This window comes from Lygodium microphyllum, chromosome 8 (genome assembly GCF_053477565.2).
Source record: "Lygodium microphyllum isolate KBCC chromosome 8, Lygodium_microphyllum_v1.1.10, whole genome shotgun sequence".
NCBI classification, from domain to species: Eukaryota; Viridiplantae; Streptophyta; class Polypodiopsida; order Schizaeales; family Lygodiaceae; genus Lygodium; species Lygodium microphyllum.
This window is the reverse complement of record NC_141142.1, coordinates 123,005,694-123,024,651: the sequence shown is the minus strand read 5'-3', so window position 1 is coordinate 123,024,651 and position 18,958 is coordinate 123,005,694.

Below are 18,958 nucleotides of genomic sequence, written 5' to 3'. Positions count from 1 at the left end.
AGGGTGTTTAGGGAGGAGGTTAAGATAGAATAGGAATTAACACCACCAAAGCTGCATTAAGGCAGTTCCACCAATGTGGAAGCTCCATCTAGATGTTTTGTTGACCAATTTTGTACTTAATCAAGTTCCATCATAGGTGAGTTGTCTCCATTATCCCCCCCATAGCTTGAGTCCAAGAGCTCTCCTATAAAAAAATATAGAGAATCTTCATAAAATAAGATCATATCTAGCAATAATGGAGAGAGAGTGGTGAGAATTCATACATTACTACTACAATTAAGGATGATTTGAGGGTGATTTAGGAGGGAAATTCTAATGGATTATTAGCTTGAGAGAGAGGAGAAGAGAGAGGAAAGGGTTGGGAGTCTAATGAATGATGTTCTATGGAAGTGTTAAGTGCGGGGAAGAAAGTGTGGGTATGTATAAAATTGGGAGGTGATCTCCACCATAGTTGGAAAAAGTTGGCATCCACCATTTTGGCCATATCTCCCGACTCGTAGATCCAAAAAATTATTTAAAAATACCAACCAAAACTTTAGCTCACGCGCTACAACTTTCATGTTGAAAAGTTTTTTTGAATCAAAGTGAAAGTATTTTAAATATTATGAGCCTCACATGCCCTTTGGATGGCTCCAAATCTATTTTATGCCTTTTCTTTTCACATTACACATTTTCCCTTCACCTTCCTCCATTGATCTTTACTCTTCACCCCCCTTGAGAAACCAATCCATGAAATATTTTCATCCACTGATTTCTTGGATTTCCCAAGAGGTTGTTCCCACCCTCTTCTTTATTTCAAATCTCCAAATGTACAAAAAATCAACAAAGTGTTAGACAAATATTTTTTTGTGATTTTCTTGGATCACTACTTAACTCTTTCCTTTTTATATAGGCTTAAGGCTTCCCAACATTCAAAGCTTTCCTTTAAGCTTTTTAAATATTCAAAGCTTTTTTAAAGCTTTTATAGTTTACAAAACTTGAAAAACTTAAAAGCTTTCAAATATTTAAACTTTTCTTTAAAAAGTTTTTTTCAATTTTAAATGTACGCTTATGTTTTCCTTCTTTAACTCAAAAAAATAACAAAAAATATAATTACAAAACTTCACATAGCTACATCTCTAAAAAAGACGAATTTATTGACATTCCCATAATTGTTGGGATGATGCTAGAAAATAATGCCCATTGCCTACATTTTATGAACTGTTGCGAATCATAGATATTTGTCCAGTTGCATGATTGATGGTAATAATGATAAGAATAATGATTTCCGTATTATTGACATGGTTATGACGGGGGCTATTGCGCTTCGAGGTCGTCGGTGGTGGTGGTGGTGGTGGTGGCAGAGAGACGCGGGGCGGGGGGCAAGGGGCAAGGGGGGCCGTGGACAAAGTTGCCCAGTGGGAGGTGGAGCAAGGGCTGCGCTTGCGCCTCGAGGAGCTCCGCCAGGGCGTTGTAAAGGGCCAGCACGCCTATGAACAGGCCCATGAAACCCCCAGCGCTGTGGAGGCAGCGAACTCTCTGGAGGTGAGCAGGACGAACATGGGGACTACGGCATAGAAGAGCAAGAAGAGGGCCCGAGAGGTGCTCGCACTTGCCACCAGCATCACAAAGGTGAAGAGGGTCCAGCCCAACAGGTACACGGCCTTGGCGTGAAAGAGCATCGCTCTAGTAGTATTTGATTCGGCGTAGGTGCAGTTGACACCAAAGAACTGCAGGAGGAAGCAAGTGAAGGAGATCCAAAAGGCTCCGTAAGAGGCGAACACCATGGCTGAGAAGATGTCGACGTATGGGAACTCCAGGAGGCCTGCCACTACCTGGTCGGTAGAAGGCTGCCAGGCCCACCACCGCATTGATGGAATCAGAGGCGCGGACGCTGAAGATGCCCGCGTTGTAGCACGATAGAATCAGCATCGTGACAGCGAAGCCAAATAGCCCAGAGGAGCAGGATTAGCCATTACGCGTGCCACTGCTACTGCTGGGCGTGCAATTGTTGCGGAGAATTATAGGAGCTCTGGTTGGACATGCAGATTACTCTGTGCTGGTCTATGATATGTTCAAATTTCAATGTGATATGTTGAATGGGAATGTGGTTCTATGAATTTATTGACATTCCCATAATTGTTGGGATGATGCTAGAAAAATAATGCCCATTCCCTACATTTGCGGAACTGTTGCGAATCATCAATATTTGTCCACTTGTGCAATTGATGGTAATAATGATAAGAATAATGATTTTCATATTATTGACACGGTTTGATGGGGGCTATGGTGCCTCGAGGTCGTCGGTGGCGGTGGCAGGGAGATGTGGGACTAGAGCTATAAGCTCATATCCTTGTAGTGACTCATACCCTTGAGACGCCCATTACTATACGCTCATATCCTTGTAGTGACTAGAGGTTGGTGTATTCCTCGAATAATAGCTCATGGTACATGTCTAAAAGCTGGTGGTCTAAGTCATGATTGAGCTCATTGTTTGGTAGAGGGAGATATGAGCTATTACTAGAGGTTCATGGTGGTTTTTGTTGCAGAGATGGAAAACAATACTCTTCTAAACAAACAAAGGTTGTGTTGGAAATGCCATCTAGTGTGCTCAAAATGAGGGTGGAACTATAGGTGTTGCATGGAGACACACGTAGTTGATCCTCATTGATTCAAGAGTGCAAACATGTCATAGTATCTTGTGGACATTGAGCCTTTTCATGAGGATGGACATGTACTTGGAGATGAGCCTTGTGAGGTCAAATGTCTAAAGGTTCTCCACCATGCACAACATCATATGGGAGGGGTTCGAGTGTACACTACATGTAGGAGTTCACGAACTATTGCCCCACCTTCTTACTACCCTCTATCCAACCATTGGTTGAAATGGGAAACAATTGTGCTTATCACATCTAAACAAGAACAAGTGTTGAGGAAGCCACATTTGTTTGCCTAGCACCTAGTATCTTGTGATCTTTTCAAGCCATTATTGATGGCCATCACCAATTGTTGTTTTATGCAAGGGAAGTTGTGCACAATCTTCTTAAGAACACCTATACACTTAGTGTTCAAGTCTTCAAATTTTGATAGTAGGCTCTTCCTTTGTCCATGTACTATTTGTGTGCCTCTCATAAGAAAACTACTCTCTAGGTCACTACTTACTCACATAAGTTTTAGAATAGAGAGTCAAAAATCTTGTGGTATGTCATGATCAAGATCATTGTCTTGTAGAGGGATACATGAGCTATTACTAGAGGTTCGTGTATTCCTCTAATAATAGCTCATGGTACATGTCTAAAAGCTTGTGGTCTATGTCATGATTGGGTCCCCCGAGGCCCGCCCCGCGTCTCCCCGCCAACGCCACCAACGACCTCGAGGCACCTAGCCCCCATCAAACCGTGTCAATAATACGAAAATCATTATCCTTATCATTATTACCATCAATTGCGCAAGTGGACAAATATCGATGTCGCAGCAGTTCCGCAAATGTAGGGAATGGGCATTATTTTTCTAGCATCATCCCAACAATTATGGGAATGTCAATAAATTCGTAGAACCACATTCCCATTCGACATATCACATTGAGCTCATAGACCAGTATAGAGTAATCTGCATGTCCGACCAAAGCTCCTATAATTCTCCGCAACAATTGCCGGTGCCGCGCCCAGCAGTAGTAGCAGCGGCACGCATAATGGCTAATCCTACGTCTTTGGGCTATTCGGCTTCGCCGTCACGACGCTGGTTCTGTCATGCTACAACGCGGGCATCTTCGGCGCCCGCGCCTTCGATCCCATCAATGCGGTGGTGGGCCTGGCGGCCTTCTACCGGCCAAGTAGTGGCAGGCCTCCTGGAGTTCCCATACGCGGACACCTTCTCGGCCAAGAGCCTTTTGGATCTCCTTCACTTGCTTCCTCCTACCATCCTTCGATGTCAACTCCGCCTACGCCCAATCAAATACTACTAGAGCGATACTCTCTCACACCAAGGCCGTGTACCTGTTGGGCTGGACCCTCTTCACCTTTGTGATGTTGGTGGCAAGCGCGACCACCTCTCGTGCCCTCTTCTTTCTCTTCTGTGCCGTGGTCCCCACGTTCGTCCTACTCACCTCCAGAGAGTTTGCCGCCTCCATCCGCCTCCACAGCGTCAAGGGTTTCATGGGCCTATTCACGGGCGTGCTGGCCCTTTACAATGCCCTGGCGGAGCTCCTCGAGATGCAAGCGCAACCCTTGCTCCGCCTCCCGCTGGGCAACTTCGTCCCTTGCCCCCCGCCCCACATCTCTCCGCCACCACCACCGAGGACCTCAAAGCACAATAGCCCCCATCACAACCGTGTGAATAATATGGAAATCATTATTCTTATCATTATTACCATCAATCACGCAAGTGGACAAATATCTATGATTCACAGCAATTCCTCAAATGTAGGCAATGGGTATTATTTTTCTAGCATCATCCCAACCATTATGGGAATGTCAATAAATTCATCTTTTTGAGAGATGTAGCTGTGTGAAGTTTTGTAATTATATTTTTTGTTATTTTTTTCAGTTAAAGAAGGAAAACATAAGCGTACATTTAAAATTGAAGAAAACTTTTTAAAGAAAAGTTTAAACATTTGAAAGCTTTTAAGTTTTTCAAGTTTTATAAACTATAAAAGCTTTAAAAAATCTTTGAATATTTAAAAAGCGTAAAGGAAAGCTTTGAATGTTGGGAAGCCTTACACCTATATAAAAAGGGAAGAGTTAAGTGGTGATCCGAGAAAATCACAAAAAAATATTTGTCTAACACTTTGTTGATTTTTTATATATTTGGATGTTTGAAATAAAGAAGAGGATGGGAACAACCTCTTGAGAAATCCAAGAAATCACTGGATGGAAATATTTCATAGACCGGTTTCTCAAGGGGAGGTGAAGAGTAAAGATCGATGGAGGAAGGTTAAGGGAAAATGTGTAATGTGAAAAGAAAATAGATGAAATGGATTTGGAGCCATCCAAAGGGCATGTGAGACTCATAATGTCATCGCTTTGGAGCCTTATGATAATTCAAACATGAATTATACAAAAAATAAGTAAGAGAGAGAGAGAGAGAGAACTTCCTTTCCCTCTCTCAATACACACGAATTATACCAAATATAAGTAAAAGAGAGAGAGAAAACTTCCTCTCCCTCTCTCATTTTCTCTCCCTCCCCCTCTCCGTCTCCCTCTCTTTCTTCTCCATTCCTCTCCCTCTCTCATTTCCTCTCCCTCCCTCTCCCTCTCCCTCTCTTTCTCTCTCATTTCCTCTCCCTCTCTCAATACACACGAATTTATATATCAAAAACAAGTAAAAGAGAGAAAAAAATCCCTCTCACTCTCATTTTCTCTCCGTCCCCCTCTCCCTCTCTTTCTCTCTCCCTTCCTCTCCCATTTCCTCCCTCTCACTCTCCCTCTCTCATTTCCTCTCCCTCCCTCTCCCTCTCCCTCTCTGTCTCTCTCATTTCCTCTCTCTCTCTTAATATACACAAATTATACAAAAAACAAGAGAGAGAGAGAAAATACAAAAGCAAAGCAAGAATGAACAATGCACTCACCGTAAAGACACGAAAAAGGGTTTGGCGGCTCCTTTTCTTGACGGCGGCTCCTCTTCGCCCTCCGTACACCTTCTCCTCTTCTTCATGAACGGCGGTGGCAATGGCGGCGATGGCGATGAGAAGCTTTCTTTCTCTCTTTCTCTCCCTCTCAGTAAGATGGTCGCTCTCTCTCTCGCTCTCTCTTTCGTGAATGTGTGAAAAATGACACGCTCAGGTTTCGACCCTCGTTTTTTTGCGATAGATACTACCCCGGTCGGTACACCAAATGTACAAGGGTCTCATGGATATGCCCAGGAGCGTGGATGCACGTCGGAGGGACCCATCTTAGACATACCCCAGAGGGATATACCTATCTTGTCGATGATAGGTCAGGAGCCATCATCATGAATGATGAGGGGAGGAGGGTGATGGTTTGCATGAGAGAGTTGTGCCAACAAGTTTTTCGGCACGTCTTAGATCATTGGAAAAATATATCGAAGGGGAGAAAGGACTACATAGTAGCATCCTTGCATGAGGAGTTTCCGATTCCAATCACTATAGATAGATTTTCTACGGGCTGGATGATGGATTGTATGCGTGCCTATATGTCACACAGACGATCGGACGCACGCAAGGCACTCAAGAGTGGGGCTGCAAAGTCCGAGTGACTAGATGCGGACGACTGGCGCTGATTGAGGGAGGAGGCTACAGATTCTTCAAGACATTAGAGTCAGCAACGCGAGGCGGCGAGGGCATGACTAGAGACTGGAGTGGTCCATCATCTTGGGAGTAGCGGCCACATGATATATCTAGAGGACTTTGTAAGTTTTTCTTTTGTTTTGCTTGCCTTTTTTTTTGCAATATCCTTTGTACTGACAATCATGTTTCTAACAATTAGTATTTTGTTTTCTTTGCAGCACTCCATTACAAATCGCGATCCGACCGGCCTTGAGACTCGATACGCAGAGAGGCACGGTCTCACTTCATTGATCAACCGATTGTATAGACGTGGCGGTCCTGTAAGTCACTCATCTTTCTTGTCTGTAGTTACCATGTTTAATTAAAATGCATTATTGTATGGTGGATTGATGTATTTTTGTTTCTTTTTTTGCAGAGTCCGTTCAATGCTCCTTTGCAACAGAACGAGCTTTCGGACGGCAAGGATATGTAGCTCGCCCTTCGATCCCTGGAGCTCACACACCCTTCTTTTTTGGTCAGCCTATCTATGTAGACATTTTCTATGTAGTAGTGATATCTTGTCATGATTGTACCAATCGCTTTCATTATGCGATCATGTGTTTATTTCATGTATCGGTATTATGATTTCAATACATTTTGTTTTTGTTTACACGAGCATTGTACACAATGCACAAACTATTTTATATGGCCCAAATATAGCGCAAGCTGCCCTACCACAAAAAAAAAAAATACATGTTACTGTCGCTATTAGCGTCGCAAATTTACCTGCACGCGTCGTTATTTGCGTTGCAAAGTGTCGTTATCAGCATCGTTATTTGCGTCGCGATGCTGATACCAACGCAAATAGCGACGCTGATAACGACGCTAATACCAACTGTTCTATGGCATCGCCAATAATGACATTGTTTACGACGACAGGGATAAATTTTTTTATTTACATTTTCGTCACTTTTAATATCGGTATAAGGTCTATATCTTGTAGTGAGTAATAGCTTATGTATTCCTCTACCAGACAATGAGCTCGATGATATATACCACAAGCTTTTTGACTCTATTCTAAAACTCATGTAAGTAAGTAGTGACCAAGAGTGTAGTTTTCTCATGAGAGACACACAAATAGTACATGGACAAAGGTTGACACGTGCAGCTCGGTAAAGAAGTTTGAAGTTCTATATGCAATTCGTGCATGTTTATTATGTAGCAATTTTACTAATGGTGTTTAGACATGCGTCATGTTTTGAAGCGAAGTACGTTTGTAGATAAGTTTTTGCATCGTTTAAATACATGGAGGATGTTAAAAAGGAGAATATGTATGCATATGTAGTTCGAGTCACTCATCATAACTTTGAACATTCACATTTCTTTTGTTGAATGTTGTTGTTCTTTCAACAAGATGGTTATTATTCCATAATATTATGCATGCAAACGCATGCTAATTGCCTTTTTGGAATGTCTAGCTTGACTACATTTTCGAGAAAATTGTAATATCTTTCATTCTGCCTGGAGCATTGGGTTGAATAAAGAGATTTCACAATGGAGCTCTATAATCTTTTTGATAGATTCTTATTGAGGATGCAAAGCCCAATCCTTGGGTGTGGATGTTCTACTATAGCCATGTACTTCTGGATCAACGGATTATATAGCATATTGAAAGTAAATACATCCACAATATTGGATGTAGTTTAGTGAATTCTAGTAGATGGTTGAAAAAGTGATCCATCATTCCAAAAGAGTAGAGGGTTATCAAGAATAGATCGATGGTCTAAGATTCCGTTCGCAATTGCTCTTGTTGTTTTGCGAATCAAGATGAATATATCAATGATGGTCAATAGTTGAAGTTGTAATGGCTTTGATTGAGAATTTGTTTTGTGTAGTCTAGAAAGAGTGACACCACGTATTTGTTTATCTCTTTCTTCGCAAGACATAGTCAACATTTAGTTATCATCATGTTGATTCCGTGTGTTGGTATACAAGGATGAGAATATTGCTTGGCAAAGACGTTGTAACCTGTATTTCTTCTGTAGATGGATCATTCTTTTGCAAGTTGACAGCATAATGTTGCATTGCAACTATACCACAGGATACGCACATTGTTAGTCTTTCAATGATGCTTTCACATTCTATCATCCAAGATTATTTAAATTTTTCTATGTTGTACCAAGTTACAACAAATGGTTTTAGTGACGTTTTTCTAGAAGCCATAGTTTTCCTTTTTCTATAAGTCATGAAGGAATGTCTTGTGACTTATTTCTTCATAGCATCCGTTGATACTGATGAAAACTATATGTTTTATCATAAAACTGGAGTACACTTGTTCACGAAAAAACATACTATACTTTTTTATTTTATTTTTCAAAAATAGTTTACTTTTTCAAAGTATAAGAATGTTATTTTTTTTCTTAGTAGTAATTCTAATAAAATAAATAAATAAAATCAATAAACAATAATAATAGTTAAAAAACGTTAAAAATTTAAATAAAATTAAAAAACATATTATATAACATGTTGAAGAGTTGGCACAAATCTCTTCGTAAGTAAATAATTATGGGAAAAGGTGTTATTCTCCTATCCATTCAAAATATCTGGTTTGTTGAAGTTTTACGTTTTTTTTTTTGTACGTTTCGAAAGTTTGTTATGCTTTCGTTTTCGCTATACATTCAAAAAATCATTTTCTTTCATTTTCGTTTCACTATTAATTGAAATAAGAAAACATGCTATATAGCATGTCGAAGAGTTAGCACAAATCTCTTCAAAATTAAATAATTATAAAGAAATGTGCCATTTCTCCATCCATTCAAAATATCCAAATTGTTGAAGTTTTATGTTTTCGTTTTTTTCAGTATATTTGAATGTTCATTATGCATTTATTTTCACCATGCATTCAAAAGATTGTTTTTTTCCATTTTCGTTTCACTATAATTTACTAATCCTAAAACGAACGAATGCTAAAGATTTGATTCTAACCTTAGAAAACTAAAAAGATGAATGATAAAATTGTTTAAACTAATCTTAAAAAGAAAGACCGATGAAGATTTGAATCTAATATTTAGCTTGCAAACACAATGATTGAAAAATTGACATACACTTCTCCACACACTTGTGTAGGACTTTTTTCTTTCCTCAAATAAGAGACAAATTTCGCAAGGAACAAAATAGCCCATACTACTTAACTCTTCCCCTTTTATATGGGCTTAAGGCTTCCCAAAGTTCAAAGCTTTCCTTTAAACTTTTTAAAGATTCAAAGCTTTTTTAAAGCTTTTATAGTTTATAGAACTTCAAAAGCTTAAAAGCTTTCAAATGTTTAAACTTTTCTTTTTAATTTTTTTTTCAATTTTAGATGTATGCTTATGTTTTCCTTCTTTAACTCAAAAAAATAACAAAAAATATAATTACAAAACTTCACATGGCTGCATCTGGAAAAAGGACGAATTTATTGACATTCCCATAATTGTTGGGATGATGCTAGAAAAATGTCCATTCCCTACATTTGCGGAACTGCTGCGAATCATCGATATTTGTCCACTTGCGTAATCGATGGTAATAATGATAAGAATAATGTATACCGTATTATTGACACGGTTGTGATGGGAGCTATGGTGCCTCGAGGTCGTCGGTGGCGGTGGCGGGGAGACGCGGGGCGGGGGGCCCTGGACGAAGTTGCCCAGCGGGAGGCGGAGCAAGGGCTGCGCTTGCGCCTCGAATAGCTCCGCCAGGGCGTTGTAAAGGGCCAGCACGCCCGTGAACAGGCCCATGAAACCCCCGGCGCTGTGGAGGCGGATGGAGGCGGCGAACTCTCCGGAGGTGAGCAGGACGAACAAGGGGACCACGGCACAGAAGAGCAAGAAGAGGGCCCGAGAGGTGCTCGCGCTTGCCACCAGCATCACAAAGGTGAAGAGGGTCCAGCCCAACAGGTACACGGCCTTGGCGTGAGAGAGCATCGCTCTACTAGTATCTGATTGGGCGTAGGCGGAGTTGACACCGAAGGACGGCAGGAGGAATTAGCAAGCGAAGGAGATCCAAAAGGCTCCGTAAGAGGCGAACGCCTTGGCCGAGAAGGTGTCGGCGTATGGGAACTCCAGGAGGCCTGCCACTCCCTGGCCGGTAGAAGGCCGCCAGGCCCACCACCGCATTGATGGGATCGGAGGCGCGGACGCCGAAGATGCCCGCGTTGTAGCACGACAGAACCAGCGTCGTGATGGCGAAGCCGAATAGCCCAAGGGCGCAGGATTAGCCATTACGCGCGCCATTACGCGCGCCGCTGCTGCTGCTGGGCGCGGCACCGGTAATTGTTGCGGAGAATTACAGGAGCTCTTGTCGGACATGCAGATTACTCTGTACTGGTCTATGAGACGATCAAATTTCGATGTGATATGTCGAATGCGGTTCTAGTGTTCTACGAAAGGATATTCAATGCTGTATGTCCTCAAGTGCGCGAGAGAGAGAGAGAGAGAGAGAGAGAGCGCTATAAGTAATGTGATGTTTCTGACTCTGGAGTGGGTGGCAGCTGCCTGTGGGAAGTTGGGAGTGATGTCGCTTCTTATAGCTGGCGCCTGGCACACCGCCCGCCGCCTTCTCCGTGGGCGCGCCCTCCTGTCAGCTGCAACCGGAGCCCACAACCAAAACGACAACAAACGCAAATGCAAGTTGCAACTTCATCGACGATTCAGGTTCGATGGACGTCATTACGTAGACCTTAGCAAAATAACCCATCGACAAACGCGATCATTTCAATTCACAAGTCACGTCTTAGCAAGATCCTACATGCTACTTGTAGCCCTTTTGGCCCGCCTAAAGTCCCCGTCTAGGATCTATAAGCTTTTGTGAAGGGACTGCCAACCTTGGCATACCCACGTTGCCTCCACAATGGTGGTGCTGTGATTCCTCTTTTTTACTTATGAAATACAAAGTCACCCCATTATTAAAAAAATATACTAGGTGCTAGGCAAACAAACGTGGCTTCCTCAACACTTGTTCTTGTTTAGGTGTGAGAAGCGGGATTGTTTCCCATTTCCATCGATGGTTGGATAGAGGATAGTAAGAAGGTGGGGCAATAGTTCGTGAACTCCTACATGTAGTGTACACTCGCACCCCTCCCATATGAAGGTGTGCATGGTGGAGAACCTTCACACATTTGACCTCAGAAGGCTCATCTCCAAGTGCATGTTTATCCTCATGCAAAGGCTCAATGTCCACAAGATACTACGACATGTTTACACTCTTGAATCAACGAGGATCAACTATGTGTGTCTCCATGCAACACCTGTAGTTCCTCCCGCATTTTGAGCACACTAGATGGCATTTCCAACACAACCTATTTTTGTTTAGAAGGGTATTGTTTTCCACCTCTGCAACAAAAACCACCATGAACCTCTAGTAATAGCTCATATCTCCCTCTACCAGACAATGAGCTCAATCATGACATAGACCACAAGCTTTTAGACATGTACCATGAGCTATTATTAGAGGAATACACCAACCTCTAGTAATAGCTCGTGTATTCCTCTACCAGACAATGAGCTCGATCATGACATATACCACAAGCTTTTTGACTCTCTATTCTAGAACTTATGTGATATAGTGACCTAGAGAGTACTTTCCTCACGAGAGGCATGCAAATAGTACATGGACAAGGAGGAGCTTACTATCAAAATTTGAGGACTTGAACACTAAGTGTATAGGTGTTCTTAAGAAGCTTGTGCACAACTTCCCTTGCATAAAACAACAATTGGTGATGCCCATCAATAATGGCTTGAAAAGCTCCAAGACCCATTGGAGCCAGTCTAGAATCGAAGAGTTATCAATCTATCTATGTGTGTGTGTTGATATGCCCTTCTTTTCATTTGTTCCTACCATTCATTCATCTTCAGTTTGCAACATGCCTTACTTTATACACACATCTCTCATATCTTAATTCACATTATATGTCATGATAGGCCTTTCTTTTTCCTCTTCATTTTACAACATGCCTTGCTTTTACTACATTGTGTCATAGTTATGCCTTCCTTCCTTATTCCCCTTCCAATCTCATCCTTATAGGTTTGAGGAATCTAACAGGTTACATTTCAAATCAGTGATTTGTGATAAAGAGGACAAGAGCACAAGGGTCATCATCACTCTAGCCTCACTTCACATTCTTGAAATTTTCCACGGTGCATTTCGTTTCAAAAACAACAATCAAACATTTAACTAAATAAGATTAAGACTAGGAAAAGAGCGAGAGAGAGAGAGAGAGAGAGAGAGAGAGAGAGAGAGAGAGAGAGAGAGAATGCACAACAATTCTTGTCTATGATTTCAAGATTAAGGGTTGTTTGGTGAAGTATCTTAATTAGTAGTTCCAAGGTTTGTAAGCCTAGAACAATGTCTAGCTAGACTTGCCCCTCAACTTGTATGTGGCACTACAAGTAGTGCAAGGAAAGGCAAACAAACATCCAAAAGATTAGATCATAAAAATGAATGTGATTTTGCACGCAAACTAGCCTTATTATGTCTCTACCTCATAATCTTCAAGTAAGAGATACATAAAACGAGCTCATCACAATCTTCAAGTTCCCAACTTATCAAACTCGAATTTTAATAGTTTGGTTATAATTTTAATAGCTGGACCTACAAGCACTTCTACCACTAATGCAATCAAAACCAATTTTGTATCTTGTGGAGTACAAATAGACTAGCACCCCCTTCCACTAGAGTGGAACTGCAAGGGGTGTAATATTTGGCAAGGCCTTTGATCTCCAGTTCTTCAAAGGGGCAATCCAAGGATGTTGGCAGCCTCTAGATATTTCTAGAACCTCATAATCCTCTTGGATGTCGACACTCTAGTGGATCTCAAGAACTCAATTAACAAGACATTAGAATTAGTGATGTGGCTTGCCCATGACGTATATAATACAATTGCATGCATTGCTATGTGATGGTGACAATCTTGGTAGGTTACTAATTGGGACCCTACACAATACTAAAGATCTCACCTTAGAACTTCGTGTTTTCTTTTTCTCTTGTTGCTAATTGCAATGGAGTGCCAACGAGGTCATTAAGGTAGCTCCAATGACATCGTAGTTTCTAGATTCCTTCATTGTCACCACTATCAATTGTAGATATAATATCATGCCACATTTTTCTCTCATATAAGATTACTAAAACACACCTGTTGCATATGAAGGGATGCAAAAAGGTATTGAGAAAGTGGGCAAGACAGGGCTCATCTTGAGGGAGAAAGAGGGAGCTTGAGCTCTTGCAAGAACAATATCACATAGAGAGAACGCACATAAGATAGGAAGCTAAAACCCTAGTCTTTCTTCTTTGCCTTCTTCACCATATAAAGCTACCAAAAATGAGAGAGTACAACATACATAATACACAAGCAATCTATAGTGTGAACATCCTAAGTAGAAATATAACTAGATAGATATCCTATAACTTAAGTAGGTGGACGAACTGATGTTTAAATGTAAGGCATCACTGGAATGATATCTCGATGCAAGTACCAACCACATCGGTGATATGAATGCAAAAAGAGATATCCACGTATGTGAGTATCAGCTCTTATTGAGCTTGGCACCTCAACATCTTATTTCTTCAAGAGCTTCCACTCTCTATAGGCCTCAAGTTACCTCTCACATAGTCGTCTTGTACTATAGCTCTAAATTGGCAATGCTTTCTCCACTCCACTCCAAGATTGTAAAAGAGTAATAGCAAGATTAAAGGGTATATTAGATTGATGAGAGCTTACCTCCCTATAATTATAATCCAATTTATTAAGAAGACTTTGATGGTTTCACAATTCAAATGTGGCTCCACTTTGTTTATTGTAGCCTTCCATTCCTCCATGCACCCATCTTTGCCACCACAGGCAAGAGGAATAATGATTGAAAAATCTAGGAACAACAAAACAGTTGGCTTTTCCCAAGCTCTCACTCACATTCTCTTAGCTTATGTGTGAGTCTAAGTTGCAGAGGCTTGGGTTTATTAATTAGGTTATTTAGGCAATTTTTACCATGTCATTTTATGGTCATATTGGGCATTTATTACTGGTCGACTTGACATATTTTATAGTATTATTCATGCCTATTTATTCTGGGCTCCTCCTCCTCAATTGGTCAGTTCACCACCTGGAGGTCCCCAGAAGAGAGGAGTTGGTGTCGATGCCCACGTAGCCAGTGATTCACTGTTGTATACGACAGTCTTATGTCTGATATATGGATTCCATTTTCCAAGCATACATATGACTTCTCATCTATATTGTGTTCTTTCTTTCCCTTTCTCTTTTGTCTTGTGTTTCAACAGTTTATTGCAGCTTATGTTTATGCTTCCATTGCCACACCACTTCTCACAAGAAAGAGGGGTGGTGTGCTAATAGATTTTCCCTCTTTCCACATTTCCACAGAGAGCTAGGTAGAGCTATGCCTCAACAACATTGTGAAGGGGTTCAACTCCCTTGCTCTCTTTTTCAATACTAATTTGTGTTAGTTTTATTAGTTTTTTTTTGTTTGGTAACATCAATTTGTGATACTTATAGTCAATGATTGTGTAAATTGTGAATTGTGATAATAATTATTGTGCTAATAATGATTAACATGGATTCTTATGTCAATAACATGTATTGGTTTTATGAATTGTATTCCCTCTTTCCCATCAATAATATGAACTTGTGTTATCTATCATCAATGATTGTGTTTAATTAGGCATTCGAATACTAGTTATTATGTCAACGATGATCAACACCCATAGCATCCCTTCATTCACATGTGATCAAAATATAATTTGGGATGTGTTCAATGTATAAGTGGTGATGAGTGTGTAAACAATTGCGAAGAACAACATATGGACACTTATTGGCCAGGAAAAGTGTCCACGGCCTAGTGTATAAGTCGATGGATTGCCCAAGTCGACTTTTCTTGTGCCCACCAACTGGGCACAAATTGGGCCGGCAATGGGGGTGTGTAACCCGCCTGAGAAAAGTTTCACTCTGGTCAAAGTAATGACGTCCAAAAGCTTCATCGATGAGGTTGTATTTCCAGAAGCTGGGTGGCATCTGAAAACTTTCATTTACCTACGCAAGGGGGTTTGCAGAGCGCGTGCAGTCGTGGGGGCTCACAATTTACAAACGCTGAGAAATTGTTGTTGTTTTCATGCTTCATTGATGAGGTTGTATTTCCGGAAGCTGGGTGCCATCGGAAACTTTTATTGACGCAAGAAGGTTGCAGAGCGCACAATGTCGTTGGGGCTCGTAAATGCTTGGAAATTGTTGTTTTCATGCTGCAAACGTTTTGCTTTGTGGCGTGCCGCTGCACATGCTGAAAGGGGCCGCGGGGAGCGGGGCGCCCATAGAAAAGGCGGCGGGTGGTGTGCTAGCTTATAAGAAGCGCCATCACTCCAGCGTCACAACCACTCCAAAGAGTACTCAGAACACACGATATTGCTTATAGCTCTCTCTCTCTCTCTCTCTCTCTCTCTCTCTCTCTCATTCGACATATAGCATTGACCATCCTTTTGTATATAGTCGGAGACAGATTAATCGGCATGTCCTGCAAGAGCTCCTCTAGCTCTCCGCAGCCTTTGTCTGCGCCGCATCCAGCAGCAGCAGCGGCGCGGGCACGCGTAATGGCCAATCCTGCGCCCTTGGGACTATTCGGCTTCGCCGTCACGACGCTGGTGCTGTCGTGCTATAACGCGGGGATCTTCGGCGTGCGCGCCTCCGATCCCATTAATGCGGTGGTGGGCCTGGCGGCCTTCTACGGGGGCGCCGCCCAGGCAGTGGCAGGCCTCCTGGAGTTCCCATACGGCGACACCTTCTCGGCCACGGCGTTCGTCTCCTACGGAGCCTTCTGGATCTCCTTCGCTTGCTTCCTCCTGCCATCCTTCGGTGTCAATGGCGCTTACGTCCAATCAGCTCCGACTAGAGCGGTGCTCTCTCACGCCAAGGCCATCTACCTGCTTGGCTGGACCCTCTTCACCTTCGTGATGCTGGTGGCAAGCGCAAGGACCTCCCGGGCCCTCTTCTTGCTCTTCTGCGCCGTGGCCGCCACCTTCGTCCTGCTCACCTCCGGCGAGTTCGCCGCCTGCGTCCGCGTCCACAGGGCCGGGGGCTTCATGGGCCTGTTCACGGGCGTGCTGGCCCTTTACAACGCCCTGGCGGAGCTCCTGGAGGCGCAAGCGCAGCCCCTGCTGCGTCTCCCGCTGGGCAAGTTCGTCCATAGCCCCCTTCCCCCGCCCCGCGTCTCCCCGCACGCCGCCGCCGCCGACCTGGAGGCGCAATAGCCCCAACTTCAACTGTGTCAATAACAAGGGATTCTGCATTCCCAACAAAATTATGCAATTGTATATAGCCATTTAGCCTAACGTCTCCTTGGGATTACAAAATTATGCAATTGTAAATAATACATTAGAGTTTGTTAGAGTTTCTTGGCCTTTAGCCTAACGTCTCCTTGGGATTTTGTTACAAGGCTAGCTCGGTGACATATGCTTTGACTTTTCCTTTTGTGCATTGTAGTCTTTTTATCTCTTTGTTGTGTACCTTCCTTCTTCATATGTTGCAATATATTTAAGTTAGTGTGTGGAAATAAAGTTTTTATTATTGATATGTGTGCTAATGTTTTTATAGTTCTCCCTAACCTTTTTGCATCATAAGTGTTTCTCCTTAACTTGTTTATTATCACATATGGGCCAACGCACTTGTGTTGTCCCGATTCATTTATATATTTCTTTCTCTTTGGATAGTAGATTAGTACTTTATCTCCTACCTCCAATGGTTCATATATTCTATTCTTATCATAACATCTTTTTTCTCATAATTGTGCTATTTTTAGATTATAATAAATAGTTGATCTAATCTATTCTATTCTCATCATAACATCTTTTTTCTCATGATTGTGCTAAGTTTAGATTATTATAAATAGCTAATCTAATTAGTGGTTGTTTTCATTTTAGCTCCAAATACCAATCTATTGCATCTTTATACTTATTGGAATATTTAATTGTGGTAATTTTGGAGGAAATATTGGGTTTGTACCATATAATGGTTTGAACGGGCTTACTTTAGTTGAGGCTTGGAGAGAGAGTATGGATATGCATGTATTGCATAAGGAAGAATTTCATCCCAATTTTGTTGAAGGGGTTCTATATACATTGAAATCATTTGTTTAATTGTTTTATTTAGTCACTCGATCAAACGATTTGTTTGAGGATGATGCAAGGATGCCAACGTCTATTTTACTCCTAAACATTGACATACAATCTTAATTACTTTCGATGAAAAATTTGTCCCTTGGTTAGATAATATTGTTGTTGGCAAGAATGACAGATTATCCCATCTTCTATAAAAAAGTTGGCAATTGAGCTAGCTATAGCATCAATTAGTTTAGCTTCATACCACCTTGTTAGGTATTTTGTGAGTACTATATCATATTTATTTCCCTTGTATGTTTCTAGAAGTGGGTAGAAGTGGGTCGATGATGTCCTATGCTACCACTTCAAATGGTCTGGTTACTTTTGTAGGTTGAAGTAAACCTAATGGTTTGCCTATTGGTGTTTTGTATGTTCGACACTCATACAATTTTTTAAATATTGCGTTATAGATTGCCCGAGTTTTTCCCAATAAAATTTCTTTAATATATATTCTAAACATTTATGAAAACCTAGATGACAAAATAAAGGATGTTCATGAAAATATTTAGTATATTGGTTTTGCAATGCTTTAGAAAAAACTATTTTTGATTCCTTCAAATGGTCTACATAATGTAACGTATTATTTTCTATACAATAATTCTTTTGAATTTTATTACTACTAATATCATAAATTATTTTTTGCATTTTGGGATCTTGTTGTTGTACTCTTGCAGTTAATTAAGAATTTGTGGCTAGTTCTTCAATTAATGTGTTTTGTAATTGTGTTATCCTAGAAAGTGCGTCAGCAATATCATTTTTCGATCTTTTACAATATTTGATTTCAAAATTATATTCTTGAATTGCAAAAATCCAACAAAGTACATGTCTTGAGGGGTGAGATTTTTTTATTAATGTTACTAATGGTTGATGATCTATTACTATAGTTAGTTTGGATCCATGAACATATGGGTGTAATTTCTACAATGACCAAACAATCCATAGAAGTTCCTTTTTTGTTGTAGAATAATTAATATCCATTTTTGTTTAAGAATGAATGATGAAACAAATTGGCCTCCAATTATTAAGGTTGTCTTGTTGTAACAATACTGCTCCTAAACCCACATTAGAGACATCTATCTTTAAAAGAAATGGTTTTCCAAAGTCAGGGTAGTTCGAGACAATTGCTTTAGAAATTAGATCTTTACGTTGTTTAAAAGCTTTTTTACATTTATCCATCCATATAAATTTTTCTTTATTTTTTAATAATTTACGTAGTGGGTTACTAAGTTCTACAAATCTTGGTAAAAATCAATTTGAGAAATTCATCATACATAAAAACCATTGTAATTGTTTAATATTTTTAGGTTTGGAAAATGCTTTTATTGTAGTCATCTTTTTGGGGTTTTATTTCTTCCTTAGATATGATGAATCCTAAAAGTTGGACTTGAGCTGCTTGAGCCCATCTACACTTTTTTAATTGTAATTTTAGATCATATATTTCTAATATTGATAAAACTTCCTCTATTACTTACAAGTGTTCGTTCTAGTTCTTAGTATGAATTAAAATATCATCTAGATTGACAACAAGTGCCTTTTTAGCAATTAGATGAGCAAACAATTTATCAACTAAAC